At 44.4% G+C, this 9669-nt stretch overlaps 1 protein-coding gene and 1 non-coding gene across 3 annotated transcripts in view; both read left to right on the top strand.

Annotated features, from left to right (window-relative positions):
- The first annotated feature begins 6945 nt into the window (after positions 1-6945).
- TRNAL-AAG (transfer RNA leucine (anticodon AAG)) lies at positions 6946-7027 on the top strand. The gene has a single exon. It is a non-coding gene; the product is annotated as a tRNA-Leu (tRNA).
- Positions 7028-7198: 171 nt separating this feature from the next.
- The window catches only part of POLR3E (RNA polymerase III subunit E), a 31721-nt gene continuing 29250 nt past the window's right edge, over positions 7199-9669 (top strand). For both annotated transcript variants that reach the window (XM_067706421.1, XM_067706420.1), the window contains exon 1: positions 7199-7357. The gene's annotated coding sequence lies outside the window, so the exon portion shown is untranslated. The remainder of the gene's footprint in view (positions 7358-9669) is intronic.

The raw sequence follows: 9669 nt of genomic DNA, 5'->3' as shown, positions 1-9669 counted from the left end.
CCTTGACATACTTATCAGTATTTAAGATCACCAAAAGGAATTCATAAGTCTGGTTAGGACTGAGTTTGTTTCTTTTTCCTTTTATGAGCCGTTTGAGGTATCCATTTGTTTTTCTTCCTACATATATTTCTTTCTGATTCATGAACAATTTTAGTTTTTCCAATTATAAAGGAAATTAGTTCCAAAGAATTAGAGCTCTTAATACTAAGTAGTATCTATTGGAAAAAAATAAATGTAGTAGTCTTAATTAAAATAAAAGAAAAAAATGTTTTGTAAGTCTAGGAGCCTAACTTAAAACAGAGTTAGAGAAAGTAGAGGGGAGAGAATCTTTTTTTTTTTTTGCGCAGCATGCAGGGGTCTTAGTTCCCCTAGCAGGGATCAAACCCATGCCCCCTGCAATGGAAGTGCAGAGTCTTAACCACTGCACCGCCGGGAAGTTCCCCAAGAGAGTCTTTAAAAAATGTTGAGAACATTTCTTGGGACTGAAAGATGTGTGTCTGCAGAACAATAGGGCCCATTAAGTATCTAGCACAACTGATGAAATTAGAGCTATGCCAAGATTCATCTTCATGAAATTTCAGAACATTGAGGACAGGGAAAAGATCCCGGAAGCTTTCAGAGGGAAAGAACAAGTTTCATACAAATAACTGAGAATCAGAATAATATCAGACAACTCAACAGTAACACTGGAAGTTGGAAGCTGATGGCTTCTGAATTCTGGGGAAAATACACTTTAACCTAGAATCATATGCCCAAACTATTAATGAAGCATAAGGGTGAAATAAAGACAATTTCAGACATGTAAATTCTCAAGAAAGTAACCTCTCACATACCGTTCCTCCGGAAGCCACTGGAAGAGTTGCTCTATCAAAGGAAGGCCAGTGTTGGGGGAATAACAAGAAATGTGTGAGGTCCAGCATAAGAGTGAGGAAAAGTCAGTGCCCAGGTGAGGGTGAAGGGCCATCTCAACATGGTGGTCTTACCATAAACCTAGAGTCTAGGGCCCCTGTCAGGATGCTGTGGGAGACACGTCTTCAAAAAGTTGAAGCGATAGAACACCTCATGTGTCTGTGTGGCAAGGATGGACAGTTTGAAGTTGAATTAGGGATGAATTCATAGAAAGTAGGTACATGTTTTTAAAGGTAATTATTAAGTAAAGAATAAGGTAAAAATACTTTCCAGAAAAGGAAAAATAATCATAGTTGAGTACATAGCTAAGCTCAAACTTAGTGAGTAGCATTTACTAATTATTGTTCAAATGAAATTACAAGACAACACTTTTAGGAGGGTTGAGGTGTTTGTGATGGCAGAGGTGGGATGATTAAGGTTAAATTCTTATCTTCCTTAGCAGGAAGTCAATAGGAAAGGCCTAAAGTTGAAAGGGAGAGAGAGAGAGAGAGGGAGGGAGGGAGGGAGGAAACAAAAAAAGCAGCAATATGTTGTTTAGACATATGGAGAGAAACACAAGAAGGATCGGCTAAAAGTTGAAAGTGGTTGCCTGGAGTGGAAGGAGTAGGCGTACTGTTTATTTTGATAACAAGCCTTGTAGAATTGATATACACATGAAGAACTTTGATAATATTATCAAAGTAAGAATTTTATTTATTATTACTTTGTATACACGTTTATTTTTCAGCATTTAATTTTTCACTTGCATGTGCCTTAGCTCCTCATGAGATGGTAAGCTCCATAACGAGAGGGCCATGTTTTATACCACTTTGAGTCTTACATAGAATCAAGCAAACTGTCTTTCCTTTAGTAGATTTGATGTTTCCTTCATTGCAGCTCATCCCGATGCGAATGGTGTCATGGTCCAATGTTCCGTGAAGGTTTTCACATCATCCGATCCTGCGATATTTTTGGAGTAACACAGCCTCCTGTTACATTTTATGTCTGGTCCTCTTCCTGCCAGGCTCCTAGAAAATTGGTACAATCTCTCAGTTATCTTGACCTCCATCTCATAAAGCCTGACTCCATAGGCTAGTGCCAGCATTCGCTAGGCTTTCAGTGATAGCCTGTGGTGGTTCTAGACGTCAACTTGGCTAAGCTGAACCTCATTTTCAAGAATTCCCTTGCCAGTATGTCCAGCTAGAGAAGAAACCGCAAGAGAAATTTGCAGGGGGCAAATTGGCAGGAGGCTCTGTTTCCTCTCTAGAGATTGACAGCTTGCAGAGCTCAAAGTAAGAATTTTAAATGTTTACTAAGCTAAAAATACTAAATTAAATTTGCTAAGTTAAAAATTCATTATGGTAATTCATAGATTGAGCATCTGCTACTATGCTTTGTTGAATCTAAGACACCACTGATGTTAAGATGCACCGTTATTTTCTGTATTAATAAGAAAAAAACCACTGAAAATAAACTGTATGCCATCGATCATAAGATGCAGGTCAATTTTAGAGATATTAAAATGTGGAAAAAAATGTCTTAGAAATAATGATATAGGGCATGCCAGACATTGGGCTGGACGTACACAGTCACCTTCTAACCCTGCAACAAACCTCAGTATTATTGTGACCATTTTACAGATGAGAAAAATGAGGCTTAAAGGTATCCCATAGCGAAAGTATTTGATAAGAATGTTTTTATTCTTCAAGAAGGAAGGGTGGAGGTTTGAAGCTCAAACACCATCATAGTTTCAACATAAATGATGCCAACTGTGGCTGCTGCTGCATTATTCCCATGATCCTCCAGCACAGGACACAGGAGTGTGTTTGAACAGCTGAAACTTAAAGGTATCGAAGGAAGGGTGACAGCAGTAGTGGAGCCTTCAGCTTAACTTGACTCAACACAGGAGATCTCACTCAGGTCTGTCCATTTCTGTGGACTTTTAAGTGGTCAAGGTGTAAGATGACTGCATGTGGCCCACCAGGGAGGGTCCTAGTTCACTCCAGGGTCCCAGTTCTCCTTCTAATTAAGCGTTTGTTCCTCACAGAAGTGGCCTGGTCACCTTGTTGAGGGGGTGTGCTCTGCAAAAGCAACTAAACTGTCTCTGCAAAAACAAGGTTCCTTTTGGGGAGGCCTAGGTGATCAGGGGGTTTCCTTGGTTGCAGGTAACAGAAATTAACGCTAGCCAACATCAGCGAAGAAGCAATTTTTTTGAGAAGGAGGTAGTTTATATACTAGAAGGTAAAAGGGAAATAGGCCTCAGAAAGGGCGGTCCCAGGGCAAATGTGGGGATCTAGCAGAAGATAAGAGTCTGGAAGTTTCCTTCCCAGCCCCACCAGTGAGCTAAAAATCCTTGTATCTGGTGTCCAGATTCAGATTTCCAGGATAAAGCCTCCGAGTGGCCTAATTTGGATCTTGTGCCTGCCCACTCCGTACTTAGATTGACAGTTCCTTGAAGACCACAGGGGGGTTGTGGTGGGGTGGGGAGGGATAAACTGGGAGACTGGGATTGACACATACACACTACTATACATAAAATAGATCACTAATAAGAACGTGCTGTATAGCACAGGGAACTCTACTTAATACTCTGTAATGACCTATATAGGAAAAGAATCTAAAAAAGAGTGGATATATGTATTTATAACTGATTCACTTTGCTGTACAGCAGAAGCTAACACAACATTGACAACCAGCTATACTCCAATAAAAATTTAAAAAAAAAAAAAAACGACAGGGAGGAGTGTTTCCTCAAAGGAAAATCAGCATTGGAACCAGAAAAGTGGGGGATGGATTCTGGGAAGACAAAAACAACAAATTCCCACTCAGAGAGTATTCCCTTTGGGGAGGAAGAGGAAAAGGGCCCTGAAGATTAGAGGCAAGTGTTAAGGAAAACTTTTCAAATGGTTTTTTTGCAAGCCTATGCCAAAATTTTATTATAGCCTTCCTGCCAGTGTAACTCCTCATGGAGGCTAGTTCACAGATCCACACTCGGTAGGGACATTTTTAAAAAATTACCTTTTATTACAGTATCACCTACATAGAGTAAACTGTACAATCTTAAGTGTAGAGCTTGCTGAATTTTAGAACATTTGCAGAACTCTAGAAAGCTCCCTCAGCCCCACTCCCCACCCCCAACAAGGGTGACCATTCTTCTGACCTCTATTTTGGTAGGACGAGAGAATGATTAAATCATCATTGTTAGATGAGGGAGAGAGAGGGAGAGAGAGAGAGGGGGAGAGAGAGAGAGAGAGAGAGAGAGGGAACGTTCCATTAAAGTTCACTACTCTCTTGACTGACAAACAACAGGCAGCTGGTTGATGGGTAGAAAACAAGTTTCCCAGTATAAATCTTAATGCTAGTAAATTTCATAAGAAAAATCGTTAAGCATCTGATCAGGAATGTTAATTTCTTTCCAGAAGGAGATTCATGCAGTGCAGTTTGGTCTCAGACCGGGTTTGGGGTGATTTTCCTTTTGCAGGGGCAAGGGAGCGAAGATTGGAGGGGTTCCAGGACAGAGCCCCCAGGGGGTCCATCCCCACTGCCCACAGCTGAGGGGTTATGATCTGGAGACAGACACCCTTCACCTGACAGCCTCTAGATTGAGGGTGGGTGACAGGGGCAGTGTTTGATCTGTGGTGCTTGTCCTTCCCCCCTCCACCTCAAGGGACAGAGCAGACATGCCAAGGGACAGTCAGGGTTTCAGCCCTTCCCTTTCTCCTTTTACATAAAGCTGCTGGGAACCAGTGAGTCCAGGAGTTCTGGTGCAACATTCTGCTTCTCCTGCTTATTAGTTTCACATCTGATTTTCATAAGCCAGCTATGTAATGGGACTGCAGGTCTGCAAGAAATGCCCAAAAGGAGGCCCTGGGCTCTGTCTTCCAGGATCAGCCTGCATCCCTGTTAAGCATTCTGGTAGGGACAGACCTGAATTGCTGCAAATGTTCTGGCAGAAATACCTTTAGCTCTGTTTGAGCCCTTACCACGCAAGGATAGTTCATTTGTTACAGCTACCAGGTAACCCTATCTTTAGCAGAAAAGAGGAATTTATTACAATGATAAAGGGATGTCTCCAAGAATGTGAATTCCACTGGGCCCCGGGAAGAGTCTTGAGTTGGGAGCCACAAAACCATCAGAATTTCTCTATGACTTTCTGCTCTTCTTCTCATGTTATCATTATTTTTCTCTACTTCTCCAGTCCATCTCACAGAATATGGCCACCCCAAATCCCACGTTCTCCCTAGTTCAAGTCAGTCAATCTCAGAGACTAACTCCAACACTTAACACAGTGAAAATAACAAACCAGGAACTCACCATGTCTCAGTTCAGATTCTCAAAAGAGAATCTGATTGGTCCAACCTCTGTCCTATGTTTACTATAGAGCCCACTGGCCATGGTTTGGGGATGGTGGCTACCCAGAGGGTGGACCCACCCTCTGGGCTGGTCAGGCAATTCCTAGAAAAGTGGGATTAGGCGGAGATTCCAGCAATTATTTTCCACCATGGGGATATTTCCTTTCGGAAAACTCGCCACATAACTCACAAACACAGTGCCTCTTGGTACTGAAACACCGTGAGTAGATCAGTGCTTCTATTGATCTCAAGAACTATAGATCCCCCAACAATGCCTGGCCTAGAGAGATGGCTGCTTCTGTATTTTTTAAAGATTTCTTTAAAAGTAACAAACTCTCCCAGTACAATGAAGTCTTTGCATATCAATACTTATTTTAAAGGTAGCTGGAGAAAAAAATGGGTTAAGGAGGAACTGCAGAGGAGGAATATGGAATGCCCAAATATCAAGGTGTCTGCCAACTGGATATTAACCAGAAACTAGAATATAACAACTTAATATAAACAACTTAAATGTCCATATTCATAGTATGGAATAAATTAGATCTAAATGTGTCACAATAAATCAAAAACATAATGTTGGAGGAGAAAAGCAAGTTGCAGAATGATATTGGTACAACGTAGTAAGGTTTATGTAAATGAAAAGCAAAAAAAGAAGATCATACTATGTATTGTTCATGGGTGTATGCACACACACACACAAGGATAGATAGATAGATAGATAGATATGAAAGTATAAGAATGAATTGGAAGGATACACATCAAATTCATAATAGTTATAGCCAAGGGAGATGTTTGGGAAGGGGTTATATTTTCATTTGTAATAGTCTAATTCTTTTTGTTTGTAATTGTCTAATATTTTTAATAGATTTTTAAAAGGACAACGTATTCACACTTTTAATAAAAAGCATATACATAGGAAAAGAATTGGAAGTGAAATGCCACCAATATTAGGTAGTGGGAATATGGATGATTATTTTTTCTTTGTACTTTTTCTGTATTTTTAAATATCTATATATCAACATGAATAGATATTTAAAAAACATAGTCGGGTGAAAAAACAGTTGCAGATAAATACTAACAGCATGATAATATTTATATTTATGTAAAAACCCATAACAATAAAACCAAAACATCTATTTTCTATGGATATATCTATTATGAATATATCCATATATATCCATATAAATTCACAGTAGAAGATCCGGAAGGATATACAGTATGCTAAGCTGTATAATGGTTACCTCTGCGGACTTACGATAGACGCCAAAGGTAAAAGAACATTTGTATTGTATCTGCAAAGTTTTCATATTTGCAACAATTCACATAGTATTTGTGTAACTAAAAATTAAAACACATAATTTTTTAGAGAAAACTGCCCCACCAGTTCCCGTGGTTTGGCTTCTGAAGCCCCTGGTGCGGGTTACTGCTGAAATCCATCATTTCTCCCATGTGAGTTAACTTGACGTCTCCGAGTTAAACGTCCTACCCAGAATACAGATTCTTAAAGTGCTTTTCATTCTAAGACCTGTTCAGAAGTATGGGTCTAAATATTTGAGCAAATATTTTTCTTTTTAGTACCTGGCATGTTCTAAAATAGTTCTACAGGGATAAGGTAAAGCACATATGAAACAAACTCCCACAGAAATGAACTGCAATTGCAAATAAATGTATTAAGTAGTTTCCTAGAAGAGCCTAAACACAGCTGGGTAGCGTGGCCGAGCGGTCTAAGGCGCTGGATTAAGGCTCCAGTCTCTTCGGGGGCGTGGGTTCGAATCCCACCGCTGCCACAGTGAGTTTTTTTTTGTTGCTGCTGCCTCCGTGTCTGGTTCTGTATTCATCTCTGTTCCGCGGCTGCAACGACGCCCCCTGCTGCCAGGCGCGGCTGGCTGCCCGCATGAATGGAGCGGTGGAGGGGGCGGGCCCGCGCGCGCCTGGGCGGGGCATTGTGGGTAAAAGGAAGCGCGAGGGCCCTCCCCGCTAGCTCCCCCCACGTGTCCGCCGAGTTTCTCCACCAGCAACATGGCCGCTGCCTGAGAGGAGAGCCGGGCCGCCGCCGCCTGTGTAGCCCGCGGGTACCTGGGCCGTTGCCGCCGCCCGCGCGCGGGCCCGTCGGAGAGGTGAGTGCCGATGTGGCAGCGCCCGCCCAGGCTGGAGCCGGGCCGCACTCTCGAGGTGGACCTGGGCGGGGCTGCCGCGTAGGCCCGGAGGCCCGCGCCACCCGGTGCCAAGGGGCCGGCGGCCTCCCGGGACTCGGGCGGGAAGGACGGGCAGCCTGGCCCAGTAGACCAGGGCTGGCCGCGGGCTCCGACCTCGCCTCGGCCCGGCAGTCGGTGAGGCCGCGGCCGAGGCTGCCGGCGGTGACTCAGGGTCCAGCCACCTTGCCCCGCCCGGCTCAGACGGGCCTCCTACGGGAGCACCTGTCCGAAGGCAGCCGATGTCCTGCCGGCGTGGCGGCTCGTGGCAGTGGCTGCTTGGTGGGCGTGAGAAGGGGGCCTGACCACCCGCGAGGGAGGCGAAACCCATTGGACAGTGTGGCTCGGGGCTGGCGGCCCGCCCTGATGGGCAGGGGAAGGGTGCCCGGGCCCCCTCCTCGCCCCAGATTAGCTTCCGTCCGGCTAGGCCCGGAATTCTTCATTCATTTATTCCGGCCACCATTCAGGGCTAACTGGGAGCCAGCTACGTGCGGCGGATAGGGCCCTGATCATTTGATCAGAGGAGGTGTCAGTAAGCACGTAAACCAGTAAATAAAAAAGGTCGTTCTGTTGTGTTACCTTTAGAATCGTTGGGCTTGGGGGCAGAAAGAGGAGATCTTAGCAGTCGCCACAGTTTCTTTATCTGTGAAGTGGGGATAATAGAATTACCTACCTCATAGGTTTGTGGTGAGGGCCCAATAGGGTAAGACGGGAGAAGCCCCAGGTTGCAGTTAGTTTCGTGGCTGTGTTTCCTGCCTTTTTATATTGGAAGAAAACATTGGGCCACGTAGTAACAAACCTTCCCATAGGTTATTTATACCACATTCCTCTGAGGTCGGTACTTTTGTTATCCCCATTTTAGGGATGAAAATAGTGAGCAGTACTACTGCTCCGGGTGGACCACGGGTAGCAAACAGCGGACCTGGGATTTGAACTTGCACAGTTCCGCTCTAGAGTCCAGGCTCTTACCCACTATGCCATCCTGCCTCCTCTTAAAAAAAGTGTTCAGCATAGTCGTTAAGAATGAGAATAAGGCTCTTTGACATCAGCTAGACTCAGGTTTGTGTCCTAAATCCGCCATTCTCCAGCCCTGTGACCTTGGGTAGGTTACTTACTCTCTGAACTTTAGTTTCCTACTTTCTTAATTGGGGATGGTACAGCCCTATAAGGGCTATTGAGCAGATTAAATGAGATTGAGTATTAAGTCCTTAGAGAAGGGAGGGTCCGACTCAGTTGAGTTCATTCTTCCTGCCCCTAGGCCATTTCTCCTTTTAACAGGGGTGGAAACTGGGGTGACCCAAAGAGGGAGATGCCTTGTGCGAGGGGCACACAGCCAATAAGAATCCAGACCTTGAGACTATTTGCCCCGGGGCCCTTTCCTCTTAATTCACATTGTATATTGTCCTCACCTTGTCTCCCTCCCTCTAGTAACTGGAGATTATTTGGAGTTGCCTCTGCTTTTCTGATTGGCGGACAGGTTGGATTGCTGGGTGCAGCACTGATGCACCCAGCTGTGGTTTTCAGGCACCTCGTCTGCTCTGGACCCTTCCTTAGATTCATCTGGTGTTCTTGTCCCCTTTCCGTTTGTTGAGCAGCCCCCTGGCAGGGGATGTTTTCTGTGCTCAATGGCGTGGAGCCACTACCAGGGAGTACCCTTGTGGCCACAGGACACGCTGTTGAGGCCAAGGTGGTCACTGCTGCTGGGGAAGCTTGTCTTGTGGCCTGAGAGGATAGGCCACACCTCTATCCTCAAGTGTCCACAAGGCCCAAACCCTGAGGCCACTCGTCTCTGGATGGGGCTGAGTTAGGCTCACTGGGTAAAAGGTCTGTAACTGCCTGATTTCATGCACTCATTCACTCCATCATTCTTTGTACTATACTGAGTGTTTACTCCATGCCAGGCATTGTTCAGTTTTTTAAAAAGATAATAATCCCCATATCAACTTGATGAAGTAAATATAATCATCTCCATTTTATGGTTGAAGCACTGAGAGGCTTTCATGGAGCTTACATTCTAGTGCAGAAGACAGACACACATAAGCAAATAGACTAGGTAGTTCCAGATTGTGATAAGAACCATGAAGGAAATAAAATGGGGATGTGGTAGTGACTGGAAATGGGTGGGGGGCTCTTTAAGGTGGATAGTCCGGGAACCTGTCTGTTCCTGGAGGGGGTGGGGGTGGTGATACTAGTGCAAAGGAACCAGCCTTGAAAAGACCTGGGGAAAATAGGTGGTG

The sequence above is a fragment of the Pseudorca crassidens genome, chromosome 15 (assembly GCF_039906515.1).
Source record: "Pseudorca crassidens isolate mPseCra1 chromosome 15, mPseCra1.hap1, whole genome shotgun sequence".
In the NCBI taxonomy this organism is placed as follows: domain Eukaryota; kingdom Metazoa; phylum Chordata; class Mammalia; order Artiodactyla; family Delphinidae; genus Pseudorca; species Pseudorca crassidens.
Note: the sequence above shows the minus strand (reverse complement) of the source record. Positions and strands in the feature narration are given on the sequence as shown.